Below are 15,083 nucleotides of genomic sequence, written 5' to 3'. Positions count from 1 at the left end.
GATTTTTGTATAATATTGATCTACACCCTTAAATTAAAACAAGTTCAACAAAAGATAATTTTTAAATGTTCAATAATGCAAATTTCGCCTTAAAACGAATAATTTAGGTGTAATATGGAATAAACCAATTTCATCGTTACTAAATGTCGTAGAGTATATGATACAGTAAACATAAGGAGGTAATTTAGTCTATGAGAGAATCCTCTATCGACGATTGAGTACATCCTTGGGAGATACAGCACAGTGATGTGCTGGTCATCAATGAGACTCGAACGACATTTAGTTCCTTCGACCCGTTCCTATGCATGTACCGTGTTTTCAACATTGTCAGCGCTCTGTCGATGTCGATTCGTGGATTTGTTCAGCTACATTCGTCCCCCATGACGAGCAAATGTAAAATTCCACTGCTAATAGCCCTGTTTAACTAAAGCAATAAATATCAATAAATAGCATATTTTTACACTAATTATTCTTTTTTAAGATGTAATTTTTTAAAGACGAAAACTTCATTACCAAGGAATTTGGGCAACAACATTGACTTCTTGACGATTGACTAGAGACTCCCGATTAAATAGGTAGTTAAGATATTGTGATAACGATTACCTAATCTTTGTACTTCAAAAATATTTAATAAAAATACATGCTCCCCCAACTTTTCATAAAAATCTTCCAAGATACGATATGAAAGAAGCGCTTTACACTGAACGACCACAACATACCCTATTCCTCTACAATCAGTATGAGGCCTCGACTATGTCGCCGAAACACGGCAATGCTATCTCCTTTTTGGAAAAGAATTCTTTTACTATCTGTGCTTGTGGGCCAGCTCTATGATAGAAGGAATGTCCTGGAAATGCTAAACACAGAGAATCTTTCCCTCTTGACTTAACGACCTTAGAGTCCTTGCCACAGAGACTAGAGGAGAAATATATCCATCGTTTTCTATGGTAGTAGACAACAGACAACGAAGAAATATCTAAGTATTGACTTGACTTTATTTTATTTATATTTGTTTTTAATTCATAAGGAACGGCCTGGCCGTATTGCTGATGTTTACTTTATAGTGCCAACAAATATAAAACCTCCTGAATAGCTCCAAAGTACTCTAATCTCTCTTCCCTTAGCCGTAGGAAAACTAAATAGGCATGGCTAGTTCTAATCCCATTTTTTTAATGATTTTTTTTCTTTTTCTGTCCACCTGATAGTGAGTATAGGAAAAGAATTAGATAAAATGTTTAATACCTTGTTAACCCCTTAATGTAGACAAAACTACTAAATATGGTAAATTGTAGTCTTTTTTTTTATTAAACATACTGTTCTACTATTACGATCAGAAAAACTTCGGTTTTTATTAAAATCTCAACTGGATCTTGTTCGATCCGAACACATGGACAATTCAAAAGATATAAAATATGCTCAATCATTAGACATTATGATAAGACTTACAGATTTTCTTTATTGAATGTCTTTGTTATTTTTCGACCTAATATACTGCTTCAAACGCTTTTCTACAAGTCAATTTTGATGTTTTGCAATAAAATAAATTAAAAATGTACCATTAATGTCTTTACATTTTGTCAAACGAAACTGAGAGCTTTATGTTCAATAATGAGAACGTCAATTTTGTGTTGAAATACTTGGAGCAATCAAAATTACTTGAAATAACGAATTTAAAATATTTTTAATGTCAATTTAAATTATTTCAACTACATAAATACAGTAAAGTAAATGGGGGCGGCCCGGTGGTGCATGAGAAAAACGGCGCCCGTCCACACGGCAGGACCGGGTTCAAATCCCATCCGGACCGTCCCCCCGTAGCAAGGACTGACTATCCTGCTACGTGGTAAAATAAGTCTTGGTACGGCCAGGCCGTTCTAACCGAGCAAAAAAAAAATACAGTAAAGAAGTAATCAGTAAGAAAGATATGAAATTGTTATTGTGTTACAAATCTACTATAACAAAATACTAAGCAAAAGTATTTTTGAACACAAAAAAAATAATCTTTAAGTTTACTGTTGGTTTTAAGGCGAAAATTGTAAATAATTTGACCGAAGTATTTTCCATGATATAGGATAATTATCATGTTCTGTTACTAATTTGTTTTAAGTTACATTTTGGGAAGAATTTTTTTGTAATGTCCACCTAATTTTTTGTATCTCAAATTGTTTATGGTACATTTAATTGAAACGAAATATGTTCAACAAATGTATTCACCATTTTAGAGATTTCTACCAAAATGTTTGATATTCGAGTGAATATTGCTTTCAGCGCCAAAAAAACAACAAATCCCTGCACCAAAGCAGAATTCAAGCATACGCTTCAACATGAATCTCTGTACTCTGTTCCGGTTGTTTGTTTCCCACTACCGTAACTTTTTATTTTATTTCTTTGCAAAAACTCCTTCGATTCACTTACTGCGTGTGTTCTTGTGTGCTGTATTTTTTTTTTTTTACTTTACTCCCATTCTTTCTCACCAGTACAACAGTGGACAATGGAAAGGAAAAACTACTTCCATCAACCACAACCACCAGCCAAAGAAACAAAGAGACCGTCATCCGAACTAATAAAACATCCCTTTTCTTCCCTTCGGTGGTCCGACTCTCGGTCTTAAAGTAATGCCGGAAGAAGGACTTTACTGCCCGTCACCGCCCCCGCCCTCGAAAGTCACACCCTGGAGTCATTTCTTCTGGTGCAACTTGCGGCGAGCCCTTCTCAGCGAGCGTAACGATTTCCTTCATAATTGAAATGCCAAAGCGGAAATCGTGTGCTGTAGGTGTGAAACTATTGTAACTTTTCCTTCCGGGAAATGAACCATACTTCTGAGCCGCCTTTCACACCCACCACCACCACCACCAAGTTCCCCCCCCGTTTTCTTGCCCCACCGTATCATCTTCCGCTGCGCATCCGGAGCATCCGGGCAATGTGCTCGAAACGTAGCCAGCGTAACGTGGGGAAGGATTATGTGTGTCTGTTTCGATGCAGCTCGGTTTGCCGTTTGATTCTTCGTCGAGTGCCGTTAAGTTGTCATCGTACTGCGCGGCTTCTGCTTTGCAGTGGAACCGTACAGCAATCGTAATTGTTCCAAGACGTTGACGACAAAGTTGGTAATTTCCTATTTTGCTAGTTTCATAAACAATCATAATTAAAATTAATATCGGGAAAGGAAGGGCGGAAGGACGATGAAAACATAGGAAAAGAAATTGAGAAATTGAGCATTCCCGGTGCACAAACATGGCATCAAAAGAAGTTACGCAAATGGTAAAAAGCTATCACACAAATGTAGCAATCATAAACTGAGGTAAAGAAAGTGGTAGAACAAAGATCACAATATGTTCAGCATTCGGTAAAATGCTTCAATCGATGTGATCCCGCTTAATATCAACTGAAACATTGAGTTCTTGTATATAATCGTGAGATTTATGAAAGGAGAAAAAAATTGAGGAATTGAATAGCTTAAATGCATTTCAGTTATTTCTGTTCAAAGAGACCAAAACCTCAATTGAACTTGCTAAAGTGCTAGAGGGTATAGAACGGTTTATGAACATCTCGAATGATGTGTTTTCCTCACACGATCTCTGATATAGAGTGTAGTATACAACTGTAATGTGTAAATGCATGTTAGTTTTTATTGATAGATAGTGTATCTTGAAATTATTATTTTCTTCTTAAATCCGACGGACCGTTAAAAGGCCGCCCAATGCGAATACAATTAAGAAAAACTTAACGCGACATGTTCGGTTCCTAACGATCACAAACGTAGTTGAACTCACGGCACATCACAATCGCGTCAAAACGAGTACGACATTCCCCTACGTCAAATAGTAATCAAGCACGGAACTTGTATCTCGCCATCTCGCGGAGAGTCCAGCGAATAGTCCAAATAGTCCCCACTGTGGACTCCACAGTATCCACAGTCCTGCGACGAACAGTCTTTGAGCGCTACAATTTTGTTGTTTCAGTGATTCCTGGCCAAATAATCTAGTAAATGTTATTAATTCGTAACTATTAGCGATTAGTAGATAAGAATTAAGGGAAAGTAATGTTTTAATAAACAATTAATATATTCCATTTCTAAAAGAAATTTATCTTAACGTGCGTCGATTGTGGTGATGATCACTCATTGTGAAAACTGAACAACTGCAAAGGCTATATTTGCACTTTTCCATGCGACAAATCCCATACGACCATCTGAACTCCTTCTAACTTTTTATTGAATGCAAGGTCGCAATGATATGATATGATACAGGGTAAAACTATTTGACGCCATCTGCTCTTTTTGATTCTCGGCCAAGCTTACCAGACTTGTACGCATGATAATGACCTACGTCACTGGTAAAGCTCTTAAGACCTCAGCATGGAAAACTCTGAGCAATCAACAAGGGTCTGTACCATGGAAATGGATGTACCGTGTTTTAGCTTGTCTACTCTGCGACCAATCGATCGACAGGACCATTCGCAACACAGATTTGGAGACTTTATTCAAGTTTGTCACATCCCCTGACGAAACTAGTGATGGTTAAATTCGACAAAAAATCGGAATTGCTTCCGAATGACTCCATCAATTTTGGAGGCGGCTCCGGAAGGTAGGTGCAATACTCCGAGTTCGGAACCGCCCGGAGCCGTTTGGAACCGCTGGTCGGCAGCCGGAGCTGTTGGAGCTATCCGGAGCCGTCGGAGCCATCGGAGTCGTCCGGAGCAGTCCGGTGCCGCTAGCCGGCAGCGGCAGATTTCACTAATCCAGATTATATCACTGTATCATGGACGACTTAAAGCACTCTTTAATTTCAATTCATTTCAGCCCCAACAACTCCGACGGTTCAGCCGACTCCGACGGCTTCGAATGGTTCTGGACGACTCCGGACGCCTCCGGACTACTCCGACGGCTCCGACGGCTCCGGCTGCCGACTAGCGGCTCCGGACGACTCCGGAGGGCTCCAGGCGTAACCGTGGTTTTAACCTAGCCGGAATCGGAGCCGGAGTTGCTATGTTCGGAAGCGGTTCGGAGCCGTGGGTGCGATTCGGAGAATATCACTAGACGAAACCCTCTTAGCTAAGTTGTAGAGGAAGATGCTCAGAGAATTTTTGGCCACATGTGTTTGTAAGTACAATGGAGGAGTGGCTTCAATATTGTATAACGATTATACTGGCCAGAATCCGGTAGCCTGATGATGAAACTAAAATGAACGGACCAGTAAAATTTTACATGGTCGGAGGAAACGTGATAGGCTCTCTCTTCTTGGCTTAACGACCTTACAGGTCACGCCGGCCATTTCTGACTTACTAGACATATTTTACCGCGTAGCCGGATAGTCAGTCCTTGCTACCTGGGGGGGCGGTCCGGATTTGAACCTGGTCCGGCCGTGTGGACTGGCGCCGTTTATCACATGCACCACCGGGCCGCCCCCGGTAATGTGGTTGGCCCAACATGAAATGAACTGATGGCATTGATGCGTCCGTCAGAAAGGCCTCGACATTAGTTTGTCTGACAACAGTACTCGACCGTGATTGGTTTAGAGGACTCTTGTAGCAGGTTAAGACCGTAAAGCAGTTGTATCGTAGGATAAGAAGCAGAAATTTACTTCTACACCGAAACCTACGGCTGCCAATTTAAATCAACTAATAACATCGTCAAAAAAACGAGCAAATTTGAATCGACGATTATCGTTATTTTGTTTCTGTAGCGACATCTACACACAACATGTTCAACTACTCACAGCGCTCTCTATGCCTCAGTTCAACAACCTCAGCCAAATATGTATGCAATCGAAACATTACACAACCTGCTGGTATGCAATTTTTGTAAAACGCCTAAATTTATGCAATGTGTTTATTAATTGATTTTATTTTTATTTTATGATTTTCCGCGCCGGAGAATTGCAAAAAATACCAAAAAATCAAATGAAATAAAACACATCCCACATTTAACATTTAATATATTCTGCTATCACTAAAAATGCAATTTTCTACTTCTGTCGCACAATGGTTTCTCTCTACACGTTTGGGCAACCAGAGAGGAACCTTATTATTTTTTTTATCTTACAGTATCTTTCAAATCCTACAACAACTCACAATATTGCGCAGCAATTTATACGTTAAAATTATTATTACTTTTTTCGGATTTATTTGTTTATTTATCCTTGTTGCTGCAAAACCCATGCTGAATGTGGTTTGGTACCGAAAAAACAGCCCGCTACCACAACGCCACGAAAATAAAACAAGTTTTCCAGAAATTACCTATAACTTTTATAATTAAACGTTTTTTGTTTGTTTTTTACACAGAATTAATTTTTTAAACTAATTTTTATAACCGTTTTAATTTAATTACCTAAATAATTTCAAACCCATTTACAGCTGTCAAATAATCCTTGCCCACGCGCATCCCACTATGCTTTCCTTCAACATTGCTCCCTCTCTTTCGTACGCAAACGCGGTACCGCTCGGTTTTGGGGTGGATAAGTTTTCCGGCGAGGAAAATTGTAAACAGCTAAATTTGCCTCCATACCTGCACGCATGCGAACCCCCGACACACAGGCGTGTAGTTTGTCTTCATTTCGGTTCTTTCGCATTTATTACTTTCTCGGTGTGCCGTGTTTTCATGATTTTGGATTGAATTTTCCTAATGGCAGTGTGCCGTGAACAAACGCAATCGATCCAAAGGCAATTTGTTTTTCCTGTGTGTGTTTTGTGATCGAAAATCACAGTCCGTTTTGCTCAGGGAGTCACCTGCCGGTGTTGTGCTTAAAAAGTGTCGTGCAATGTAAGGTGAAAATTGTTCGAACAAAGCAATTTCCTTTTCGGTACAGTTTTCAGCGTGAAAAGCGTGTTTTCTCGTTTTTTCCCGGTGTTAGTGATATAGCGTGAAAATGCAAACGGGATAACTGTTACCGCTCGGGGTTTCTTGAGACGCGCAATGATTCACAAAGCATAAGGCACAGTGCAGGAAGGAATCATCTCTGTGTCCTGTTTCCTTCCACTGGCGTTCGAAGGAATTTATCGATCCGAGTCGCGCAGGTACGTGAAAGTAGCCAAAAAATGGTATGTGTTCTACGCTTCTGGAATCAAACCAATATAAATCACTTGCTGGTGCTTTAAAAGCATCGTAAAAAAAGTTACTGTCACATCAATTGGATTATATTTTCATCTTTTTTGTATCAATGAAAAGATTTTTTTAACTTTAGAAAAGAAAACCCAGTCATGGGCATTCTTTAAGACATAAGCAAAATTTGAAGAACATAAATATGTACTTCATCAGACCACGTATCGCCCATTGCGAACGACACGCCTTACTAAACAATCTTCCTTAGCTTCGTTCTTCTTTTCTTTGAATGGCTCATATTTTGAAACCCAAAATAAACCATAAAAATACATCATAATTTAGCCATGATAGCACAATCTGCCCGGTGTGCCTTCCGGCGAAGCTTTACACCACCGTAACCATATACACATCCGCCCGCACTTGTGATCGAATCGGGAAAAACACTCTTTTATTCCTTTCTTTCTCACAGCTCCTTCCTTCCCAACCTCACCTATATTACACGGCATAAAGATTGCTCCACTGGCACACCGTACCACAACTCATAAAACATACTTTTTACGACAAAATTATGAAACGCACACGCACACCGGGACAAACCCACTACCGGTACTACCGGTTTCCTTCCAACCGATGGTAGTATGACTCTCGATTAATTACTACATTTTCCCAGCACGTGACAACGGCGACATCGTGCTTCTTCTAGTTACTTACTTGAATGCTCAACCCTTGTCTCCCTAGGAGGGTTGACGAGGAGCGAAAAGCCCGAGCGCAATATTAGTACTAGCCGATGGTAACGTTCATCGATAACCCATCGAGGCCAACCATCGGGGGTTTCTATCGAGTTGCCGGGAGAAAAGGCGAACCAGATTTCATCCCTCTATCGTTGGGTGTGTTTTTAATTTACCTCCCTTCCCTGAACGATGACCGAGAGGAGCTCGGCTAAAACCAACCCATAGCGATAGGGTCAGTTTAATTTCATCTCATCTCACGAAGCTCATTACACCTTAATTACAATCTGCGGTTTGCATCTTATCAACTATCACCACAGGCATCGATAGGCCCTCAATTGGGTTGATTAAAATCTCTCTCCATGCGGATTGGTACCACGCGACAACATCTCTACCACACCTTCACAAAATCTCAGATCGATCGTCGACCAAATGAGCTCACTTTGTCAACGTTCACCTCCATTACAATAAATGTGCTGCTTTTTGGATGCATTTTTTTCCTTGCGTGGAAACGCACACACGCACGCATAAAGTCGCATTCACGCACGCACGTCGCAGTGTGGCACGTGAAAGACATTACGATGTATGTATATTTTAATGTTCTATCTAACGGGGTCCAAATAGCTGCATTGGCACGTGCCCTCCCCGTACAGGGGAAATGACGGAATGAGGGGTTCCCTTTTTTTTCGTTTTTCATTTGTAAAGTTCCGTTACGGGGGGTTTTTTTCTTAAACATTGGGGGGCTATGGCCATCATTTCTTTTTATAATCGATCGGATGTTTACTCGGTGACCCTCACCATGAAAAATGGAGGATGTTTATTTCATTTTGCTTACTGCAGCTTACATCGTTGTTTCAGGGCAAAATTTAGCAAGCAATATTGTGTTTGTTCGTTGTGTTTTACATAAAGGGAATCAGTATTAGCGGAAACAACAATTATAGGTGTAGTAAAGTTTTGTATCGACACGGCTTTATTTAGTGACTCAATTTCGTGGTCAAATAATATAAACATTCCGCATTCCTTTACAACCAAGATATGTTTATAACGTTATAAACAATAGTCGCTTTAATTTAAAATTGTTGTTTAAAATAAATTTAAACAACCGATAAACACTTATTTTTTATACCAAAATAAACTTCGTTGAGAAATAAGTAAAAATCACGAGAACAAAATAAGGTCATGATCAATAAAATACTGAGTCAGAATCGAAACAAACATAAAACTGATTTGTGACAATGATTTTTCAATTTACTCAGACTTAAACAAATGTTTGGTCCTAATAAGGGATATAAATAGCTGAAGTCAAAAATACAGGAAAACATTTATATAATTTCATACAAGCGCTTAATTTGTTACCCACAAACTTATTACTTTACCTTTTGGTCCTTTTCATGTAGCTCATAATAAATAACTTCCTGATCATCCCACCAGAAGTGCAGCTTCACTTTTTGGCATAAATTTAAACTTCTGGTTCTTAATATTTAGTGCGTTTAATGTTTTATGCAACGAATGGCTTGAAATATACGATGGTATATTTGCTTGTCCTTAGAAATCATTTTACAATTTGTGAACTCTTTTCTAGTTCGTATACATCAAGATCCCTACCACAGTTCATATGCCTGACATGTTGTCCCACACTTATTTTCCTCATTTCTTGTATTGTCAAGTAAATTATTAAAAATAAAAGATAATCTTTCCTAAGACATACTTACAGTGATACTTGGAGGTTCTTTGCCGAATTCTTCGGTGGTAAATCCTACTAATTTAGTACCCAATCTGAATATCATTGTATAGAAATATTAATAAATAACTTCAATCCATCTTTGGGGATTTAACTTTTAAAGATAAAACTTTCCGTATAACTTGAAATATCAAACCGCTTTTTGATTAACTGTAAAACTATACTTGTCAAATAATAAACATAATATAGAAATAGTGCTACACAATGATATTAGTATAATTTACATACCATTTTGGCTTAAATTACTCAAAATTCCTTAAATGTTGTTGCCCCAAACAACGATTGCTTACATCCTCTATCGCAATAAATGATATTACAGTCGCATTTCGATATCGTTATGCATAAATCAATATTAAATATTAATTAATAATATTTTCACATCACGGCCAGGGTCGTAGTTTTTTTTATTTTAATATACTTGTACCTTAACGACAAGAATGGCACACAGATTTTTTTATCGTCTTTGGATTTACACTTAATACCCACAAAGAGTGAAGTGATGGTTTAGATATGGTTGAGCAAGACATCTAATTTCCTGTATTGCATCAAGCTAGGGAAAATTTTATCCAGCTAGTAAAAAACAGAAACCTCATTTATCCATTCAAGCTAAGCATTAATCTTTCCAAACTAAAGTAATGTTTCATTGTATACGCAATGTCGGGTGCCAGCACCCCCATTTGCCTTTACTTTGCAGCTTTTCTTGTGCGGAGCTGCAAATATTTACAACTTTTCGTATAAACCAACATGCTTGCTTTCCTACTCGTAAACTATCACCACTGCACTACCGATTTGGCGTACGATCTGCTTTAAATTGGCTTAATTCAGTGCACTTCCGTCCCTGGGCACTGAAACCGTTAGCCTGCAGGCAGCCACAGCTCCCTATCGCCCGCATCTAATCGCAATTTTCAAACGACGCAGATCTGGTACGGCTCGAAACGCCTTACACGCGGTCTACCCCATTCATCAACTACCAACTTTCACGTGATGCTGGTGGAGAAGCAAATATTTTGCATAGGCCGTGCAGCTTTAGCGGCCGTGCAGCCTACAGTAAGGCAAAGTCGTCCGCTTGTGGATTTAACTATCCATAAAACATATCGAACGTACAAACAATGACGCTTATTTCTGCCATCAAACCATCGCTAGTCGTACGATCGCGGGCAAAAGCCATAAGGTAAGGGAAGGCGAAGAAGGGAACTCCATGAATGACATGCATTTTTATGGGGTGAGAGAGTTGGTCCGTTTTTTCCAAGTTAAAATAAAATCATCTCCGACCAACAAGCGGACATGCTGTGGTATAGAGACGTTTCGGCACTGTATGTTCACAGCAGGAAGTCCAAAATACCGAACCGAAACCGAAAGCCGGGCAGATGTTTTCAGAAAGTGATGCACTTTTTTCCGTAACCTGTTCGGACAGTGGCACGCTGTTGCTTTGAGCACCGGTATATCACGTTCCCCGTGGTGCGGTTGAAAACCCCCAATTCCCAATGACCTACATACAATTTCCAATACGTTCAAGTGTGAAGTGATCCCTGCCGATCGCTTTTCGTCACCATTGAGACACGATGAGTCCGGGGAAACCCCACAATAAAATTGCTTTCAATTTTCGTAGAACGATGTTAGGATAGGATGTTTGTGATGGGATGTTGTTCTAGTGAGTTAATTTTAACAAAACATAAACGAAAAAAATGGAGAGAAAAAAACATAACTTGCTACGTTCGTCTTCATCGGAAGGAAAGATTGCCTTCACTTTCATACACGGTTACAAAACTGCACACAAATCATGCCAACGGAACGTTAAGATGTACTCTTAATCTTGTTAAAATTACACGATATGCACAAGATCAAACATGGGATGTTTATATTTCGTTAGCTTTCTAACCCATTTGTGCAAACAATCCGCTCTCGGCGGTGCAATGTGAAGTATCTTAGCCGTTCTTCGCCAAACCCGCCAGAACCAAGAGAACTGCAACAGAACGGGGATGCGTTTGGGAATTGCACGGATGCACCTGCACCCTTTGCAGGGATAATTCTATCCTGTTTACATTCCGTACCGCATCGGTAATGCTGGCAATAAATGGTGCCGCACAAAGCACAAAACCCTCTTTAGAGCCGGATCCGGGGACGTTTACCACGTGCGTAATACCAGAAAGGACCAAACGGTAACGGTTATGATTGTTCCGTTAACGTACAAGTTGCTATCCGAATTGCAACGGTGCAATTTCTGCTTGCTGCATGCACACTTACACTTGCAGTTGATGCTAATGGAGAACTTTGTTTACGATTGCACTGCCAAAGGTGTTAAGGGAAGCTAAAAGCAATCAAATCTGAGATGCATATGCAAATGTTACGTGCGGGTGTACTTTTGCATCTAATGTTACATTTGCTTTTTACGAGATTTCGCGCTGCAAAGTTAGGACATTGTGGTTCCTAAATGTTGCGTTTGTGTGATTTTCTCTACGGAAGTTAAGCTTCGCTTTTAATCTTTGTAACGTTATTATTCAAACCAGCCAGTTAAACGGATTCCTCCTAAAAGAACTTCTTGTTTCCTTGCCAACAATTTATATTTTACGATTTTTTCCTAACAAAATAGAAGGCGGAGTTCTTCATATTAGTAACACATAAATCGATCATCTTTCTATCTGCACGCTATCCCTAACTGTTTTCGGGATTCTGTACATACCAAACAAGAAAAAAAAAGTTGAAAATCTACACATCGCTACTAACAACACCTCAGCACGAACCAAACCAGATGTTGAAGTTTCCAACCACGGCAAGTACTCATAAATTAGGACACTACCGAAAATTAACTCCTGTTAATTTTCCACTGCAGTGCCATAAATCGTACCGAAACCCTTCGAAACTGGCAACCGAAAAGCCGATGCCACTTTACCGGTGTGCATGTCCCGATACTCTCCCGGTATGGGGTCGAGTAAGAACAAACCGGTACCGAATAACAAACATTAAAAAAAATCTTCCAAGCATTCTCAATTGTCTAGCATCCTGTGCTGAATTGTGCATTTCGGCTTTAGTCTATCACCCGTTGGTTTGATTTTGGTTCCTTCTAATCTCCTATCCTTTCCGTATGTCACCTATTGCAACTATTCGATCGGTATCGAACGTGTTCCGTTCGATGAAAAGGCCTGAGATAGAAAAAAAGATCAAATTTTACTTTTCATCCTTTTTGGGAAGGATCGGTTCGATCGAAGCGGTTGGTAATTTGATACATTTATGGTGATTTTATTACGGTTCTTCTCTTCATGAAACCATAGTGGTTTTTCTCTCTTTTCGAACATCGAACATAAACCCCAAAACCTAAACAATCGTTTCTCTGTCGATTATGTTTTTCTTTTCTTTAGTCTTTTACAATCTTTTATTTAATTTTATTACATCGCTTTTTTGTCGCATTATATGTTTGTGATATTAGGCAATATTATTATTTTAGAAAAATCTATTCATTTATAAGCTTATTAAAAACGTAAGGAAAGGTTTCAAGAAGTATTTCATCTTTTAAGCATTTCAAAATTTAAAGGAACTTACGAACCATCAATTTTCAACTCCAATTTCTCTTCCTATAAGAGAAAAGTAAAATTTATCGCCTAATATCACGCTCCTTGGCTATCCTTATGGCGGTTCGATCTTCAAAACGTCAAAATGTATCCTTCCATAAATTCTTTTCCTGTCATTCACGATTACTTTCGTGTGCTTTTTTAAAGCACATGCACACACGAAAGGTAAGCGCTTCTGTCTATTCGTGCTGTTACTCAACGCTTCCGAGCATCCTCTACAACCGTACGCTTTTCCTTTGATTCCATTCCCGGTGACAGAAGCTCAAAGAACACAGAAAACGGCAACCACTGTTAAAGAGTACATACCAAAGAAAAAAAACTACCTCTCAAAAACCCGAAACATGAAATCAACGTTTTAAAAATATGTTTAAAAAATAACAAAATCCCACCACGAAGATGTAAACTTGTCCTGTGCAAATGGCGCTTGCTCAAGCTGAAGGCGCATACAGGACACACCGCCAGAGCAAACAGGTAGAAAGGCAAGGCAAATAACGGATACGTTCCTATAATGATACCTTCCACCGAAAAGGTGCATGTTTCAGGGTTTTTGATTTTCCCTCATGAAGTCCCACTACCTGACAATTCACCGGAATCGATTCACGGTTCGTCCCTTCACAGCACGGCTAATGGAGATATGTGTATGTGAGTGTGCGTGTGGCAAAGACAACCCTCTTCCCAGCCCAGGATCATCAACGGGATGATTTGGAATGGTTTGTGTGTTTCCTTTGAACGGGCCATCGGGACCTGTGTCGTACCGGTAGAAACGATACACGAAGCAAACGCATCACATCAAAACCCGTTTGTGTTTGTGGCCGAATGAAAAAAAACCTGGCACACCGGAATAGTAAGAGAAAAAAAGGCTCCGGGGGTGATAAGCTCACATTGTTTGCATATGCTATCTGTTTACGCTTTTGCCTAGTCAAAGGTTAACGACAGGTTGACCATACGGAGAGACCGACATCCGGTGTAAGGCCGAAACTCCCCGGAAGTTCCGTTCCGAAACAGGGCTAGAAAGTTTGTTTCGTTTTGTTGAATGAACGAAGGATCGATCGTTTTTGCATGAATGAAAATGTAGAAAATGATGTTCGTTTACTATGCTTTAAACATTATCCAGTATAAGAAAAATGTATGTTTTGTAGCATCAGAATACTACACTAAGAGATCTATGAATATCCCATCATAATTGCATTTGAATCCCCTCGTAAGTTTGAAGCATTACTTTTTGCACCTCGTTTTGCAAATCGTGCTTCATAATCAGCTAATTTATCCGGTCGTAAATAAAATCACCCTTCGACGATCATCAAGATTAAGCTATTTCAGCTACACCATCAATAGCTAGATGCAGCACCACTGCAACGATGCAACATTGGGAAAAAAGGGACTAAAATCGGCTGGCAACAGTTACCATTTATCAGCTTCCCTTCGTAACCACCACATGTCGCAGCTGAATGAGAGCTGCGTTTTCATATTTTTTGTTCCATTCCTTCCAGTTTCATCTCCCAAGCGAAGATCGATCGACCCGCATAAGAGTTCGTTTTTATCGCTGCACTAACAAACCCAGCCAGCTCGTATGCATTCCTTATCAACCGTCTGCATCTCGACGATGCTGAACGATGATGCTCTGTGCGTGTGCACCGGCATAGAAAGTATACCGTAGGCCGATGCAAGAAACGGTTAAATCACTCTTTAACATTTCCATTTGCCGGGGTCAGAAATTTTAATATCCGACAAATAGATGGCGGTACCAGCGATTGGTTTCACATTCATTTTCATCTGCGCATTAGAATGGACGCGTCTTCCATCTTTTCCGGTTGGTTTAGAAGCAAGCATTTCTTAATTCAAAGTTCGTGGACATGGTTTTATACCGTTGCAGTAAATTTTCTTCACTCCCCAGGAGTATAATAAACATTCTTCATTCTAGCTTCACGGAAGCGTACTTGTCTGTTCCTTGTGCCTCATTTCAATAGCTTTCTATATTTCCCAGCACGTGCCTTCTTATTGCGCAGCTTGCA

The 15,083-nt window shown here is 39.7% G+C and overlaps 1 protein-coding gene across 1 annotated transcript in view; it reads left to right on the top strand.

Annotated features, from left to right (window-relative positions):
* The first annotated feature begins 6,375 nt into the window (after positions 1–6,375).
* LOC125771863 (uncharacterized) overlaps positions 6,376–15,083 on the top strand; it is a 104,960-nt gene continuing 96,252 nt past the window's right edge. The window contains exon 1 of the mRNA XM_049442960.1: positions 6,376–7,011. The gene's annotated coding sequence lies outside the window, so the exon portion shown is untranslated. The remainder of the gene's footprint in view (positions 7,012–15,083) is intronic.

The sequence above is a fragment of the Anopheles funestus genome, chromosome 3RL (genome assembly GCF_943734845.2).
Source record: "Anopheles funestus chromosome 3RL, idAnoFuneDA-416_04, whole genome shotgun sequence".
Lineage (NCBI taxonomy): Eukaryota > Metazoa > Arthropoda > Insecta > Diptera > Culicidae > Anopheles > Anopheles funestus.
This window is presented reverse-complemented; position numbering and strand designations above follow the sequence as displayed.